The sequence below is a fragment of the Tamandua tetradactyla genome, chromosome 4 (genome assembly GCF_023851605.1).
Source record: "Tamandua tetradactyla isolate mTamTet1 chromosome 4, mTamTet1.pri, whole genome shotgun sequence".
Taxonomy (NCBI): domain Eukaryota; kingdom Metazoa; phylum Chordata; class Mammalia; order Pilosa; family Myrmecophagidae; genus Tamandua; species Tamandua tetradactyla.
This window is the reverse complement of record NC_135330.1, coordinates 188,897,641-188,916,704: the sequence shown is the minus strand read 5'-3', so window position 1 is coordinate 188,916,704 and position 19,064 is coordinate 188,897,641. Positions and strand designations below refer to the sequence as shown.

Below are 19,064 nucleotides of genomic sequence, written 5' to 3'. Positions count from 1 at the left end.
TTAAGATCTTAAATATATCTTACCATTGCCTTTTTGCCTCCATAGTGCCAGTTGAGTGGTCTGAACTCAGTCTTATGTGGTTTCCCTTGTATGCAGTGGACTGTTATTCTCTTCTACTATCAGGATTTTCTGCTTCCCTTTAACATTTCACAGATTGATTAATATGTGTCTTGGGGTAGGCCTATTTGGATTTATTCTATTTGGAGTACATTGACTTCTTTGATTTGCATCCTTATGTCTTTTATAAGGGTTGTGAAGTTTTCCTGCATTATGTCCTTAACTAATCTTCCTAGTCCTTTACTCTTCTCTTCTCTTTCTAGGACACCAATGATTCTCATATTTGTGTGCTTGTTTTGTACATCATTTCCCTGAGATTCAATTCAAAATTTTCCATCTTTTTTGCCATTTGCTCTTTTGTGTGTTCAAAAACCAGTTGTCCTCTAGTTCATCTATTCTTTCTCCTGCTTCTTCAAATCTGCTGTTGTGTGTGTCTAGTATATTTTTGATTTGGTCTATCTCTATGATATCTGCTATTTTTCTATTTATTTTTTCAAATTCCTCTTTATGTGCTTCTAGTGTCTTCTTGATCTCCTTTTTGTCATTAACTAACCCATTGATTTTAATCAGTAGAGTTATATGAACATCTTTAAATAATTGTTCTAAAGTCTTTGTCTCCTTTGGTGTTTTAATTTGGCCATTAGACTGGGCTATATCTGTCTAAATCTTTATATCTTCATATGCTTAGTGATCTTCTGTTGCCTTTGAGTCATGAAATTATCTTGATAGGGTTACTTTGGAAGTTGCTTTCCTTCAGTATCCTAAAGTTTTGTGTTTGCAGGATGGGTGTGGAGCAGGATGTGGGGTGTGGGGTGAGGCATAACTGTGCAGTAACAGGTTGCAGTACAGGTATAGGCATGGGTTGGGGATGCTATGCTGGTGCCTGTGAGCATAGGGTGCAGGGTGTGGGGTTGTGGAGGTGCAGTGTGAGGGTCATGGGGGTAGGGTGTAGCTCAGGCAGGCCTTAGAGCACAGGAGCAGGGTGCGATGAGGAGGACACAGAGGTAGCGGGAGGCTGATGGAGGGGCTGTGCCGATGCAGGGGGCTGGTGTGTAGGCAGGATATGGGTGGGCATATGGAATGTGGGGGTCATGGGTATCAGGGTGTTGACTACAGGGCACAAAGGTCAGGGCACAGGGAGGGCAGAGTGGGGTCCGGGGGGGGCTGTGATGTGGATGTTTGAGTGTGTAGGGGCAGGGCACAGGTTGCAGGCATTGTGGGATGTGGGTGATGTCAGCTGGGCCCAGGTGTGGGGGTGTTGGGACAGGGGTGCATGCATGTGCAGGGCAGGGGCTATATGGCACAGATGCACATGTGAGCATATGCCAGGTGTGCAAGCAGGGAACTTGTGTAGGGGTGTGGGGTAAGGGTGTACATGTGCACAGGGCAGTGGGTGGGGTGTAGGTTTCAAGAGGTTAGTGGACAGATGTGTGGGTGCACGGTGGATAGCATGTGGCTGTGCACTCGTGCATGGGTCTGGGTGGTGGGGCCCTTGTTTGTGCATGTGCAGAGCTCAGAGGCAGTGGGGCAGGGTTTGGCCTACATGGGCTGGGGGCGAGTATGCGCAGGGCAGGGCTTGCCCAGAGCTGAGTGACCATGGTGGGAGTGCACTTGTGTGCATGCGTGGGTCTGAAGGGGATGCTGGACGCTGATGTATGTGTTTGCAGGGCTCAGGGGGAGGAGGGCAGAGTTATGAGACTGAATGGACTAGGGACAGGTGTGGCCTGGGTATGAAGGTGAGTGCCTGAAGCCTGGATGCATAGGTGACCACCTGAAGGGGGCAGGGAAGGGGAGGTGGTGAATGAGCAGGTCTTAGGAAGGGCAGAGTGACAAGTGTGCGCACAGGCACAGGGCAGGGATGCGGGGTGGGGATGTGTGGGAGGGGCGGGTGTGGAGGCAGCGGTGTTTGGAGCATGGGGGGTGTTGCGGGTAACAAGGTTCAGGTACGTGGGTTGTGAGGGGAGTCTCACATCACGGGTAGGGGTAGCACATGTGAGGGTAGTGCATTTAAGGAATGTGGTTTTGACTTACTTCCTAGTCCCGGTCTCCCTGCCGTGCACTCCTGGGGGCTCCGTCCTCCATTTGGAAAGGGGCGTGTCAGGCTGTTTGCACTAGCTGGATGGTCTCTGGTTCTCTGCATCTCGATTTCTCAGCTTTTTCAGCCAGGGTCTTCCTATGTGGGGCAGAAACCTCTCCCAGGTCACCTACACCCTGAAATTGCTCTCCCAGTCTTTTTTCTGTCACTTTTCTAGCTGTTCCTTGGAACAGGGATGAACTCAACCTATCCTACTCCACTATCTTCCCAGAACCATTATAATATATTTTTACATGAACTTCAGTTGTCATATGCTTTTGAATTGAAGGTTCTCTGTTTATTATTGAAGATAAAGCCAGCCCAAGGATAGGAATTTACATTCTTTGACTCTTGTTGTTATACATAATATAGGACTTGAACATAACATCTACTAAATAAATGCTGTTAAATAACCTTCTTTAATTCAGATAACATTTATTGACATGACTAATTTGGGTGGGTCATTGCTGGGAGTTTGATGCAGAAAGATGATTAATAAATGGCTGCTGTTCAAAAAGAGTTAATGCTAAATGATTTTTTAAAGGTGATTTTTAAAAAAACAACTAAAAATTTCATTTAGAAATGAGACATACAGTCATATTTAAGAATCCAAAGAATGAGTTATATAGTTTAAGGTCAGAAAACATACTAAGATAGTTTCACCTATGTCTAACAGATTACAAATAGCTGAAAAGAGAATTAGTGTATTGGAAGATAAATCTTAGAAAGCAACACAGAGTGATAAAGGTGTAGAAATTGTGGAGGTAAGTTTAAAGGATATGGCTGATGAACGAGAAGGTCAACGTATGTTTTATGGAAGCTCCAGTGGAAGTAACTAGAGAAGATACAGCAAAGACAACAAATAAAGAGGTAGTTGCTAAGAATTTTCTATAATTGAATATAAATTATCAGGTCGAAAATAGATACTGACTCCTGAGCAGGATAAAGTAATTCAAATTTGTTAAATCCAGGCATTCTAAATTTAGAGAGCAACAAAAGCCGAGATAGCAGCAGCTTCGTGGTTTTTTTTTTTTTGTACTGAAATTGTAAAATATCTTAAAGACATGAACTTCTCTAAAAATTGTACATAGAATATTGCTTTAGTGGTAGAATTAAAATGAGCAAATATTTGCTTTTTTCAAATAATATATTTTCTATTAAAATTTTAAAGATTTTTGCTATGTATTATGGAAGAAAATATAATCATAAATATTAATTTCATTCCTATACTGGATAATACTTGCAAAAAACAGTATAAAAGTATTTTGAGTCAGTGCCTCACATGTTATGATGGTCTGAAATAGCACATATTAAATTTGTATTAAAATTCTTTAAAATAAAATATAAGCCATTGGAAAGACTGTAGAGACTATGAGAAAATATTTACAAGAACACATATTTGATAAGGGATTTGTATTTAAAACACACAAAGAACCTTCAAAATTCAACAATAAGGAAACAAACTACCCATTTACAAATGAGCAAATGATCTGAACAGACCCCTCACCAAAGAATATCTATAGATAGAAAATAAGCATATGAACAAACATTCAATATCGTATGTCATAAGGAATTGCCAATTAAAACAACAGGATGCCACTACATTTCTTTTAGAAAGTCTAAAATCCTAAACACCAATAACACCAAATGCTGATGAGGCTGTGGAGCAACAGGAACCCTCATCCACTGCTAGTGGGAATGTAAAATGGTACAGCCACTTTGAAGACAGCCTGGCAGTTTCTTACAAAGATAAACATAAGCTTATCATGCAATCTATCAATTGTATTCCTAGGAGTGTACTCACATGAGCTGAAAACCTGCACATGAAAGTTTTTATCTTTATTCATAATTGCAAAAAAAACTGGAAGCAATCAAGGTGCATCAACAAACTATGGCCCATCCATACAATGGCGTATTATTCAGCAATTAGACAAAACTAGCTATCAACCCACAAAAAGATACAGAGGAATCTTACATGCATACTGCTAAGTGAAAGAAGAGTTTGTAAAGGCTGTAGACTATATGATTACAACATTCTGGAAAAGTCAAAACGAGCAGAGAGGGTAAAAAGACCAATGGTTGCCAGGGGTGCAGGGAGAGGGAGGAATGAATAGGTGGAATCCAGGGCTTCTTTAGGACAGTGAAACTATTCTCTATGTTATTGTAATGGAGAAAACACGACATTACGCATTTGTCCAACCCACAGACCTGTACAAGACAAACAGTTAACTCTAATGAAAACTCTGTACTTTACTTATGAACAACATATCAATATTGGTTTGCTGATTACAGCAAGTGTACCATACTATTGCAAGATGTTAATGTCAGGGAAGCCTGTGTGTTTGAGCAAGGTATATGGGAGCTTTATGTACAATTTGCTCAATTTTCTGTAAACCTCAAACTGCTCTGAAAAAGTAAAGTATATTAACTAATAAGAAAAAAAAGCTTGCCCCTCCAAATTGATATATTACTAACAAAGTGCTCTGGAGGTATTTCTTGAATGCAAGGATGAAGTCTTGAAAGCAGAGTGGTAGAAATAAATACCACACAACAGTAACAACCAAAAGCTAGTGTAACAAAGTCAGTATCAGACAGAACAGATTTCAAGGAAAGGCAGAATTTAAGGCAACAACAAAAAAAAGACCATTCAAGATAAAGAGATTGTGAAGTACTTCTTAACATGATAAAGTATAAACCCCAGAGTTCAACATGGTAAAAAGTGGAGTCACACTGCAAAGTTAAGGAAATAATCCCAGTGAACTCCAGGCTGAAGGCCAAAAGTCCAGGTCTGCAGAGAGTTCGAATCCCTCCCCCCACCAGCTAGCACATTGCTAGTGCACCTGATGGAAATGATCCTGAGCCCTCGGGCTTGCCCTAAATTCCAGGACCGCGCAGTGATGTCAGGAGCCTCCTTAATCCTTCTGGGGAGCTTAGTGTAGGGGGTGATTGGTGGCAGAATTTACTGGGACGGATTATTTCCAGCTGGACACTGAAGATGAAAACTTCAGCCAATCCCCATCCTTGTTTGGCAATGGGGCAGGAGCCAAGCACAAGAGCCATTTGTCATTTACATAATATCTGAATTCCCCTAGTTGTAGGGCACATCATGAGGGGGTATTACTGCATTACTATAGGTATAATATAAGTAAATGCACCAGGAGTCTATAAAAACCCTGGACTTGTATGCAGCTAACAACATATCCTAATACACCTATACCTGTACTTTTCCCTATAGCTACAGCTGTACCTGTATCTATGTGTTTGTCTACATCTATGTCTATTTATCTACATATATGGAACAAAAAATGGCAGAACATTAAGAAAGAACTGAGAAAACCCTTATCACATGGGAGATTTTTAACAAACTTCTATTGATGGATCAAGTCGACTAAAATCAATAGGGTTACCAAAAAATATGGACAACACACTTAAATTTGTTTAAATGGACAAGTATGGAGCCCTGTCACTAAAATTGGCCAATGCTTATTCCTTTTTAGGTACACACGTAACATTTTAAAAAATTGACAGTATACTAGGCCACAAGAAAATACGAACAAATGCCAAAGAATACATATCACACAAATCCTTCTTTCTGGAGACATCATAGTAAAACTGGTAACTCATGATACAGAGCTGGAGAAAATGAAAACAAAGAAATATATACAAAAATAGAATTGCAGAAGTCTTAGGTGATATTTGATGACTATGCTCAGTCTGATATATAAACCTGATTGAGATTATGTTTTACTGCCCTAAGCTCAATAGTTAACTTTCACAATGGTGACATCCAGGTATGAGCAGGAAGGAGGGTCAATGTATGCAGCTTCTCCAGTCTCCTTAGTTTCTTTATGGAGACCCATTTGAGTGTTAGTGATGGAATTCTTTCTCCCTGTGCTAAGGTCCTACCAGGCCCCAGGCTCGGCTGACTAGGGCTTTCCAAACCTCTTCTGCCAAATATCATGTCAATCTGAAAACTTCAGGAAAATTACTTTATGCAATTGCAAAACTTGCCTTACATACCCCATGTCACATGGATCCAACATCCCAGTAGCATGCTTTCTTATTACACAATAAGTATTATCATGTTACAACTTCCATCAAAATGAGAAGGCAAGTCATGTGAGAAGTGAATTACAACTGACTATGTAACCATGATGGACCAGCAGGAATGATGTGCATGAAATAGGCAATCAATCAATATTTGTAGAACAGAAGAATGTGTAAAGAGTGCAGACTTATGCTACCAGATGTCAGGACATAGCTTTTATGCTGTAATAATGGAAAAAGGCAGTAGTGACCAGAGGATAGATGGTAGACAAAGAAAATAGAATAGAGAAGCTAGAAACAAATCCACGCAGAGAGGTGGCAAATAGCAAATAAAATAAGTATCAAGAATAGGTGACTCTACCAGGAAGCATGACTGGAAGCACAGAACAGCTCAGTGCAGGTGACTGAATGAAAGCTGACACTTTACTCGGTGATTTTGAGCTCTATTTCCCTTTAAACCTAAAAAAATAGCTCATTCCCATGTTAATTAATAGCAGTAATTCTCAATTTATTTCCTGCCTAACCATTAGCAATCTCTCACACACGTCATACTGAAGGATGGGCCCAACAGTTAGGAAAACAAGAATAAGGGAAGGTGCTTGCTTTAAAAATACATCATGACCAGAAAAAATTAAAAGAAGATGAATTGGAAACATATTTGCCTTAGGGTAAGGGCAAGGTTAATACCTTTAAAGTATCACTGATTTGTAGGGAAAAATGAAGAAAAATGCAAATAAACCTTGAGCAATGAATATGCATGTACATCAAAAAGAAAAATAAATGACTTATAACTTAAAAATGTTCACTTGAACTATGAATCAACAAAATACAAATAAACACACTGCGATACCCTATACTAGTTTCCAAAACTTAAGGGGTATTTTTTAAAATGATGACAGTCAACACTGGCAAAAGTATATGAAAAAATAAGTATGCTCTTCTGCTGTTAAAAGTGGAAATTAACATAATGCTTTAAGAAAGATATTTAGCACTGTGTATGAAGAGCCTCAAACAAATAGGTGATTTCAATTCTAGGAACTTACTGTTAAGAAACAATTAGGGAGGAAAACAAGGATATATGTTCAAGAATATTTATTACAGCCTATCGATAATGGTAAAAAACTGGACACTAATTAAATGATGAACAGATAACTAAATTAGTGTAATTAATTCACTGAACAAAATCAACAGTTTGAAACACACATAAAAACAGAATGATGCTCATGACACAATGTTAAATGAAAAAGGTAGAATATGAAAATATATATTAAAATATATACCCATAGAAAGAAGACTGAAATTTTAAAAATGGATGTTTCTGCTGAAACTTAAAGTCAAATCATTCAGCATGGGATACCTAAATATAGGCAAGTTGATTGATCATAATTATCAATTTCCTTCAAAGTTGTAATCAGAAGAATTCTTATAATCATACTCTACTATAAATACCCACTATATCCCATTATAAATACACAGACATGCACATGCATGCAAACATATCCACATATAAGTTAAAAGATCATCAAATCATTCTCCTTTTTACAAGAGGGTTAAATTTTATGGTATAATGGCAAAGTCTGCCATTTTTTAAAGTTCCTTTTAAAATATACCAAACTAATAGAACAAATGTCATTTATATACCAGTAGACTTGAACAGGGAAAAAATATATTTAAATGAGCAAATGACTAAAAGGAAAAAAAAAAAAGACCAACAACAAAACTGGAAACTACTGACATACCAACTGTGATTTTAACGTCTTGTTTTGTTTTGTTCTTCAGATACAGGCTCATTTTTAAACACAGTATAAATTTACAAACGTAAGCAATTCCAATATACTTTCTTCAGTATTTTATTCTAAAGTAAAATCAGAGATCTGTCTCCTTTATAGTGTCATTATTTTGTACTTGCTTAAGGAATAACATGAACATCCAGAAATTGAAATTGGCAGAAACAATTCTCAGACTAGTAATCCAGCAGGACAGGACATTTTTCAATTGGACGTGCACATTTAAAGTATCATAACAAAGACTGTCAGATTTGGAGACCCAGCCTCTTAACCAAAACCAAGAGATGTTGGAACCAAATAATTTGCTCCAGTTCTTGGTATGGTTTGTAGCCTAGCATCAACCTCTGATTTAGTGCATGAATATTAAATGGAGAGAGGAAAAGTAGGAGTTGTGCTATAGTAAGAAGTGAGTTGCTGCTAACAGAGTGCTACCATGAAGAACTGCTGGAAGCCCTGAAGCCACCCTGAGTCTCCTTCTCTATCATATCATAATGGGCAACTATGGCTTTCTTGTCTACCCCAGAACAACTCCTCCAAGCTCCATGTGGTGGTGCTGCAACCATCAGTCCTACCGGTACATATCCACTCTCACCTGTGTGGATATGTGATATGGGTTGACCAGCCAGTGTGTACTATCACTCTAGATATAGTGAATGACGCTGGGACGTCATGTGGCCCAAGTATGCCACTGGTGCTCTTTGTCCCAGAATGGATGTACATGCTCCGAGACGCTTGTCTCTTGTATCAGGAGCTAATTGACCAGATGCTGCTGCACTGCCAACATCTATCTTTCCCACCACTTGGAGAGAGCTTGCCAGAGAAGAAATCAGAAAGAATGAAAGAGAGAGAGAGAGAGGGTGAGAGTCTGTGTGAGTAAGTACACTACCAGCCTGGTTTGAGCACCTTAATCGGCCATTGTCTGATTTATTTTATAAATAAATAAATTCCACTTTTGCTTGAACTTCATTGACTTGGGTTTCTCTCACTTGCACCTAAAAGAATCCTGAATAATACATATATCAAGAGCAGTAATTCTTCCAATAGTGAGCCACAAAAGAAGAAAACACATTCAGTAGCTTGATAAATAACATTGCCTTTCAATTAATTTTTGACCCGTTTTCCTATTGAGTCAAACAGAATCTTTTAAAGAACAAATACACCTTTAGATAGAATGATATTTTTTTCCAAAAAAAAAGTGGTTTCATTATCTTCAGTTTTGGCTAATTTGAAAGAGATCACATGAACTCTTTGCTTCCAAACCCAGTATTCACATTCTTATTCTTATTTTCACTCATTTTCTTTACTTATTTTATTTGAAATGGGTGGTCGCTTCCTCTTCTAAAAACACCATCTTGTTTTCTTGAGTCAGCAGCATTCTCCTAATTTTACCTCTACGTTGCAGACCTTGCTTCTCAGCCCCCTTCACTCTCTTCTCTCTTTCTCTGCCCCCTAATGTTGGATTATCCTAGGATTTAAGGGAACTGCAAATTCTCTTCTGTCTTTCAAGGTGATCTTATGCATTATCATGACTTTAAATATCCCTTAGAGTCTGATGATTCCCGAATTTATTTATCTATTTTAAGTTATCTCTGAATTCTAGGCTTATACATCTGATTCATGTTTGATGTCTCTACCTGGACATTTCACAGGTATTTCAAAGTTAATATGTTTAAAAAAAACTTTACTTGGAACATACTTCCCTAAAATCTCTCTTTCCCTCTCCTTCTTCCCATCTGAGTAAATGACACTTCCTTTATCCCAGTTGATCACACCAGAATCTGAGTGCCATCCTTAATTCCTCCCTCTATATCTAATTCATCAGCAGGCCCTACCAGTCACTGTCTTATAAATACAGCTTTCATCCATTCTCTTCTCTCCATCCTACTCCAAGCCACCTCCTCCCTCACCAGGATTTCTACAACAGCCTCTTCACTGGTCCCCCTACATCCCCCTCACCCCTCTTTAAACCAGTTCTCCACGCAGCAGTCAGAGTAATACCCTCAAAAACTTGCGTAAAGCCTCAGTGGCTTCCCACTGCACTTTCCACGAAGCCCCACTCCATCTGGTCCATGCCCCCTCTCTAGCTCCATCTTACCCTGCTCAGCCCTTCTCTACATTGGCTTTCTTTCAGTCTCTTAAGCAGAACAAGCATTTTCCTCTCATAGCCATTGCATGTGCCGTTCCTCTGCCTGGAGAATTTGTTCATACTACATGGCTGTCACCTCTGTGCTCCCGGCCTTAGCTGAAATGCTGCTGCCTAAAAGCCCTTCCATCAGCACCTTTCCATGTATGTTTCATTGTGTTTAAATCCACAACTGTGCCCTTCTTATTTCCTTCCCAACACTTACCGGGGGGTTCATAATGATATCTTTGTTTACTTTTCATTATTGTTCTCTCCTTAGACTCTTACTTCCATAAGTACAGGAAGGGAGCCTGTTTTTTGTTCTCCAGTATATCTTCAGCATCTAGAGTAGCGCCTGCGATAGCAGGGGCTCAACTACATGTATTTGTTTAGTGGAAGCCAGGCAGGCCTTATTAAAATATAATTGCATCTAGGGCAGGCCACAGTGGCTTAGCAGGCAGAGTTCTTGCTTGCCATGCCGGAGACTCATTTTCTAGCATGAATGCTAATCCTCACATCCTGTGTCTGAACAGTGTATTCTGAGGCTCAAGCTCATATATTCTACCTTAATAAAACGAATGGATGGATTTGGAAATTTAGCACCAGAAAAATACTGCTTTTTACTTTTCCTTTTCAACTCTAATATCTCAGCTATTTCCCTTTTGCGGTCATCTAAATCAGACTGAGTTTTAAAGACAAGACTGATTTGGCTGTAAAATGAAAAGGTTATGATAATCAATTCTGCCAAATAACTCATCAACTTAAATGGTCTATCAGACTTTCCCTCAGGGTTGAGGACTCTTGAGCAATCCAGTCCTAAGATATGTCCTGAAATTTGGTGGAATACATTTACAAAATTCTACCATCGGGCTCTGTTGTTTTGATACCTGGGCCATCCCAGAAACAGGCTTTCTTTTCCCTGCACCTTATTTTTTTTGCTCTTTTCTCCCCTTTAGTTCCTTTTTCAGAATGGTATTCCTTCTTGAAACTCTACTCCTGTGTTAGAGGTCCTACTAAACCTCCAGGGGAGCTGATGGAGACTATTTGGGGACCCACAGTTTCCTAGAATTAAGATTCTTGAACAAAAACGGAACATAAAAGCATACTATTATTTCATCTTGGCTTTCCTTTTGGTCTCTATAATATCTAGTTCTTTGATTTAAGAGGGTCCAAATTGAACAAGATGATTTATTTCCTGATATAATATGTGCCCTCTTAGAAAAGATGTCATGGTTATATATTTTTAAGGCTTTGTTGCTGATTTTAGTTCTCTAAAATTATTCAGAAAATACCAGTAAATGTGTGGAATATTTGATCATATAGTATTTTCTGAAAGCTATAATGAGAAAGCATCACCAAAGCAACAGTTTTTTTTTTACTGTTTATTGTCATAACATATACAACTTAAGGTTCCCATTTTAACCATTTTCAAGTGTACCATTCAGTAGTATTAATTACATTCTCAGTATTGTGCTCCCATCACTAATATCTACTACCTCTAATTTTTCACCACCTTGAACAGAAACTCTGTACCTATTAAACAACTCCTGTCCTTACCTCTGGCCCCTGGTGACGTATAATCTACTATGAAATTTGCTTCTTCTAGGTATTTCATACATGCAAGCATATAGTATTTGTCTTTTTGTGTCTGGAGTATCAAATGTTGGTTTTAATTGTTTAGTTATCCAAGAAAAAAAATTAATACATAAGGGTTGCACGTGGCTGTTTACTGGCATCACAACTTATCACGCATTTTTTCCTAATGTTATGAACGAGGTAATAACTTTCTTCTAAGTCCTATGATGCTGTGATGAGGCTTACAATTGTGATCTAGAAATCTTCAGGTCCTTCTACCTCCTGTATCTTCTGTCTGTCATGCTCACAATGAACGGACTGTAAATCCATTAAATCACTTGTATTTATCCTTGTGAGAATGACAAGTTTTATGAAGATTATCATTTATCTGGTTATTAGTCTTTCCAACAAAGCCATTTTATTAACACTGCCCATTCAAAAGCCATAGCCAAGCCATTTAACCCTATAGTTGCTGTGAAATATACCATTTTTACTATAGATTACACACCCAAAATATTTTGATGTCTTTACACACATGAAGGCTATAGTTCCCTGAAATCTGTCATCACAGCTCCAAATGGAAAGTATGATATTCCTAGAATAATTTTTAGCACAGAGGAAGGATTATACTTGCTATTATTGTATTATTGCATATTAAATATGAAATTCATGGTCATTTAATGGTGAACACAGACCATCCTAGTAATTTGAGATTATATACTTACAGAATATAATTATTTTATGTCTTGACAAAGTTCTGGAAACTATTTCTTCAGAAATGACTCACATCAAATCAAAACTCAATTTATAATATCATTAACATAATCAAGACTCTCAAATACCAATTTGATGAAATTGTTTTGTAAATGGCTCATGTTTGTTCCATGTATTTACCATGTACACTTGTATAAAAATACTTAAGTAGAGCCATTATGTTGAAATTCTTTTCATTACCAATTCCTCCTAACACGTTAAAAATTTAAGCATGTATTTTATACGGTGTTCTCTTAAAATGTTTTGAAAACAGAATATGATTTAACCAAAGTAATCACCAAAATAATGCAACCTCTAATTGGTCTTTGTTGAGAGTAAAGGGACAATTATTTAGTTGAATTTAATTACTATTCAAAGTAGAATTTGTGCAGGGAGTGGGCAGTGCTGCTGGTAGCTTTAATCCGGTTTCTCTACTCCCTGAGCCAAGTAAATTGTTCTGAAATGCAAGTTTTTCTTTCCTGCCTTCTGTTTCCTGTCTTCTTCAATATCCAAAAAATATTCTATCAATGTGCTAATATTATTTGTCCTGTCTCCATGAGGACAGTATTTTTTTCTCCTGACCTTTGTGCAAGTGCCTAGATTTACTGTCAATATTTGCTGTTTGGATGGACAAACATAATGCAAAGATGAATTCTCCATTAAACACTACATTTCAGTTGTTGTTCTATAGGATTACATTTTGGTGATAGCTATGAAAGTAGAAGTAAGTAAGGAAAGATATTTTCTGCAAAATTCACACAAAAAATAAAATATTCATGCAACAAAAACCCTTAAAAAGATTACTGTAGTAAATGCTTAGAGTGCCACCCAGTTTGCCCTCATAACCAAAGAACTCATTCTCCCAGATGCCAGGACTGTTCTGCTGACTGCTGACAACCGAGTCCCTCCTCTGGAATTGTCTTTGGTGAAGAGAGCTGGCTCGCCCAGGCCGAGCTCCTCCATGGGCAGCTAATGACTGGTGAACTCTGAAGTACAAAGGTTTGGCCCCCTGCTTTACCCAGGCCATCTCAGAAGGACCAGCCTAAGTTCAGAGAGCCTTCCTCAGTTAGTTCTGCAAGATGGGTGGAGGCCTCACAGTTTAACTTCTTCCTCTGCTTGATCCTGCTTCTTCACTCCCTCGAAATCACTCTTCCCAAGAGCATCCCTGGATACATTTTCAGCATGCATATCTCAGTTTCATGGACTCTAGGGCTCTAGAAGTCTGTTCTCAGTGGGGAGTTTGTCTACCAGGCAACACATGTGTTCCATTAATCCCAAAGTCGCCACTCAACCACTCCAGGCTCCTCAGACCAAGCCAACCAACTTGCAAGGAAAGGACCCACCATACTGACAGTAACTGTCACCCAGGTGAACCAACGGGGAATTTCTTGGTATTGCTCTATCCATTTTGATAGTAAACGGGCAAGTGCAGAAACTATTCATGAGCTGATAAAGGCATGATGAGCAGGGTCTCAGACCGCTCAGTGTCAAATGCCAGGGTCCCCTCACCAGGTAGCTTACCTGGACCAACAACAGTTTAGGCAAGAATGAAGAGAGCCTGGAATGGGGAGTTCAGAATGGGGTGTGTGTTATGGGTTGAATTGTGTCCTTCAAAAAGACACGTTGAAGTCCTAATCCCTACTACTTCCAAATGTGAACTTATTTGGAAATAGGGTCATTACAGATGGAATTAGGCAAGCTAAAATGAGGTCATAATAGAGTAGGGTGGGTCCTGAATCCACTAAGGACTGGTGTCCTGATAAAGAGGAAATCTGGACACAGACAGAAGAAAGAACGCCACAAAGTGACTCAGGCAGAGAATGCTGGCAAGCCACCCGTGGAAGCCAGGAGAGGAACATGGAACAGAGCCTTCCTTACAGATCTCAGAGGGTTCTGCGGACACCTCGATTTCAGACTTCTGGCCTCCAGAACCATGAGACAATAAACTTCTATTGCTATAAGTCACCCAGCTAGTAGCCCTTTTTAATGGTAGCCCTAGCAAGCTAAGTTAGATTGAGGGGAGAGATGCTCGGTTTCAGTTGCAACCCTGAGACCAGCTGCAGGAGAGAAGGCTATGGGACATCTCATTAACATTCCTTTCACTCATTCTTTTCATAAGTATCCTCAGGATAAGAGAGCAATCAGGTTTGCTTGGAAGAAGTAGGTTCCACAGGAAGCAAGAGAATCTGGGTGATGTAAGGGGTGGTCCAAAGTACCTGCTATGGAGTGCTGCCCTGGTCTGGTCTCTCTTCAGAACCAAGACACTTGCTCATTCTTCCAGCTGCCAGGACAGGTGCCTCATGGCAAGAATTACTCTTGACTAACTGGAGCTTTCTCACTCATGAGTAATCCCTCCTTGGGAGAAACACATACATTGTTTGATCAATGTTTGATCCAACTTATCTGTCTTAGGTCAGGTTCCCCAGAAGCAGAGTCTGAGTTGAGGATTCTTGTGTAAGTGATTTATCAAAGAATTGTTCTCAAGAGGAAGCTGGTAGGCAATAAGGGATGCAGGCTAGTGTAGGACAGGGAGCTAGGAAAGGACATGGGCAGATGAAGATGTGACCCCTTACTGGCCATTTAGTAGCTGGTAGAGAGGATCTGAGTAGGGCATTAACAGTGTATATACCACTATTGTATTTAGCCTGTGTAGACATCATCCTTGACTTTGAAATAATTACAAAGGAAGCCAGAGTTTAGAATATTCTGAAAATTACAGAAAAAATCTGATTTCAACTAAGCAGAGAATAGTCTGCCTTCAATTTTACTGTCTTTTGATTTTTATACTGAAATATTCAGACAAATCAACTATAACCCCTCCTTCCAAAGCCCTCAGATTACAGAGTCCCTAAAAATAGCATTTTACTAAACTCTAACTTTGAAAACTATCTATCCCCAAAAATGCAGGGCAAATTTTAAGAAAAGAAAGTTATTTAAATGTATCAGCTAAGCGGAGCTTCTTTTTAGCTGCAAGACTCTAAATGAAAGATTTAAAGCAAAAAGAAATTCTTGAGGTAAACCTAATGACGGTCCTTATCAAATGTGCTGCATATGCATTTTCCAATTGCCTTGACAGTTATTTAAAAAGCTTCAGCAGGCTTCACCATTGGAGATGTTAGTCCATTGCTGAGACTCTCACGGCTGGTTTTCTATTTGCATCTTGGAATGCACACGGTCCTCTGCAGCAGCCATTGCTATGTGCAGAGAACATTCTCTGCTAGAGCAGAAATAGCCTCAGCCTGGAGTTTCCTGCCTTTGTGGGAGGAGCAAGGTGGAAATCTCAAGCATTCACAGCCATTCTCCAGAGCTTCTCCTGTATCTCCCTGTCAATGGACATGAGGCTAAGAGGGTGCAGGTTCTCGTTTATTGATAGTGGTGTTGATAGTGAGGATGTTGATGATTAGAGTTATTTATTAAGAAGCTGGAAACGTTCTAGATGCCTATATGAATTTTTAAAAAATTTATTATGGTGAACTATAGATCATATAAAATTTTAACCATTTTATTTAGTGTATAATTCAGTGGTATTAATTACATTCACAATGCTGGGCAGCTATCACCATGGTTTCCAAAACTATTTCATCACTCCAAACAGAAACTCTGCACCCATTAAGCAATACATATGGATTTAATTTGATTCTTGTTATAACCCTGCAAGGTAGATCTATGATTATCCCCATTTTTACAAATGAGGAAGCTAAAGTACAGAAGGTTGTATAGCTATAAAGTGACAGTCTGACTGCACAGCCTAAACTTTTAATCATTGCCCCTTCTCTGATACACTTTACAAAGATTTTTCACAAGTAAAACCAATTGAGAATTTTTAAATAGAGTTAAAATAGTCAAAAAAGTGAAGCTAGGTTTTCAAGTGGCCTCTTCTATCTTGTGACAAATGAAAAGCCTATGGTACATTCCTGATATCTCTTTCACCACTTCATATCTCATAAGCAACGTCCTCTTCCTGCTGGTTCTGCCTTCATTTCCACTGCCAAGTCCTCAGCTGAGGCTACCTTTGACTGTTCCGGGCTCATCCTCTTCCCTCCTCCACAGCTCCTAATCCACTCCCCATGACAACCAGATTGATTTTCCCAAAGAATAAATCTGATGGGGCCTCTCTTCTGGTTTGCATGTGCAAATGGCTCCCCACTGCTTTAGGATAAAGCACTAATTCCTTTGGGCACAAGAGACCTCCTCCCCAATCCTCAACCTCATTTTTCATCACTGATACACAGCACACAGTCACACTGAAGTGGACGCTGACATTCTGAGGGATTCTGAGAAGTCATGAGACATTTGCAAATTCATGAAATGCTAAACACTGCTCTCTCAAATTTGCCCATAAAATTCCCATCACTATATAAAAAAAAATAATCAAAGATCAAGTTGGGGACTGAAATGACAAAGACAGTGGATAAGGACTTTTACAATCCTTATGAGAACATCACAGAAATATCTGGCCATGCAGATGGCACACAGAAGAATAAAGTTAGACAGATGCTTTCTGGGGGCAGAGGCAGGTTCTGCAGGAATGGGAAAGTAGAAGAGTCCTATTCATGACTTCAGGTTGGGCTTAGATGACAAGAATCAAAGGACTGATGAGCCAGGCAGAATGGAGAGCCAAGAGAGGCCAAGGCCTGACAAAATACAATTGCACAAAAATGGATACACAATCGCAACGTACCATTATTATTTAATTTTCATACTTGACTTAATTCCAACTTATGACTAGAACATATACACTGTAAAGGAAAATATGGAACAATCTTATTTTCAGCAAGCTAACATATCATGTTTTAGAAATTTGGATTTGTTATTTCGGAATTTGATATATAAATATACTGAAATACTAAATTTAAACTGGCTTTGGAAGAAAACATTAAATAAATTCTAGAACCCATAGAACTATCACCTACTTGATCCATTAGTTTTGAAATTATATGCGTGCGCCTTTTATACCTATCTCTACAAAAATTTCCATGAAAATAAGCAAAAAAACAAAAAACTGTCCTATAGTTCATTTTGTAGTAGGGAGTTACTCCATCGTGCTGGCAATAATCTTTAAGCTAATTGAGTTATATTTTCCCTTATTATCTTTATCTATGCTTTCCTTTAAAAACTTATGTTTTCTAATTACCACACGTTAACTTACGAAACACAAAGAACTGACTTTAGTAGGCACAAACTTTAGCCCATTTTTACCTTTTGTCATGTTTATGTTTACTTTTCTTTCCTGTTTTCTTTTTTGGCATGGGCAGGCTCCGGGAATCGAACCCGGGTCTCCAGGACGGCAGGAGAGAATTCTGCCGCTGAGTATGTTTACTTTTGATACATATTTTGAGCAATACAAGGTTTTTTCAGATTTGGGGGCACAAGGATTCTTTCCATTCATGCTCAAGAATAGTTGTGAAGCCAAAGTTGATCTTTTTTTTGCTCTTGTTTTCCTTCCTCTTGCTTCATTGCCAATTTATAAAACTACTTGGACTTTTATTCTCATTAAATTAATCTGTCTTAATATCTAGAGCAAAGGTAGCGGTAAAATGTAAAGCAAATGTAATACTACCACAAAAATTAAGAGCAGAATTAGAAGTAGAAGATCTTAAAGACTGTGACGCAACTAACTGCAATTAGCAATTTAATGCTCAGTCACATGGAAATGCTAGCATGGCATTCTAAAAATTGAAAATATCAGACATGCATGATTATGCTAAAATGCATAGCAGATTAGCACTCAAAATACCTTAAAACAGTTGAAAGAGGAAGTTAACTACATGTTGTTGATATTTAATTACTTTGAGATCATCCATTTATTCGACATTGTTGCAAATTTATTAACTATAACGTCATCTATGAAGGAAAACGAATCAAGTGCCCTTACAACTATTTGGCTTTTTATGTTGAACGTTGTAAAGTAATTCTATAAAATCTAAGTTAAAACTGATTACTTACCTTGGCTGTGTTAAAGAGCACACTGGTGGAATGAACTACAACCAGCCTGATTTCTAGCAAATGCTCAACAGTTCAAACTTTCCCATTACTTCCAAAACGAGAGTGAAAGATGTTTCAGTGTCACCAACTATGACTGGAAGAAAAGACTCTCACGTGTTTGGCCTTGTCTTACGTTTCATCACCCGGTATTAGCAACAGGCATATCTAATTTTACTCAGTGACATAAACAGCTCATACCACACTTAAAACGGTTCGGGCACCGATTCCAGGACACGGCTCTAACCGTGCCAAAAAAACAAAGCAAAACATTCTTATAAAACCAACATTTAAACCTGATGCATGATAGCCTTACATAATTATAACGTTCTAAAATAAACTTTACCTCAAATGAGTAGCAAAACACTTCTGGAGCCCAGTTTCCAGTAGACTCTAATGTCAACACAAATCTCATGAAAAATAGTTTCAAATTAACAGGTAACATTCAGAACTCACTACTTTGTTAGTAGCAAATGTGTATTATATTCATCCACATAAACGCTGTATTATCATATTATTGTCTTAAAATTCACTTTCCTTTGGCCCGTTTTTAATATTTGGAGAAAAAAATCTTAAATAATGATCATGATAAGAAACAGAAGATAAACTCCATATGTTAAAATTCAGACATTTCTTGTTTAGTAAACTAATAATTGTATTATTTTGA

The 19,064-nt window shown here is 38.5% G+C and overlaps 1 protein-coding gene across 1 annotated transcript in view; it reads right to left on the bottom strand.

The window, feature by feature from the left end:
- The window catches only part of SGCG (sarcoglycan gamma), a 137,286-nt gene extending 118,787 nt beyond the window's left edge, over positions 1 to 18,499 (bottom strand). The window contains exon 1 of the mRNA XM_077155867.1: positions 18,362 to 18,499. The gene's annotated coding sequence lies outside the window, so the exon portion shown is untranslated. The remainder of the gene's footprint in view (positions 1 to 18,361) is intronic.
- Positions 18,500 to 19,064: the final 565 nt, after the last annotated feature.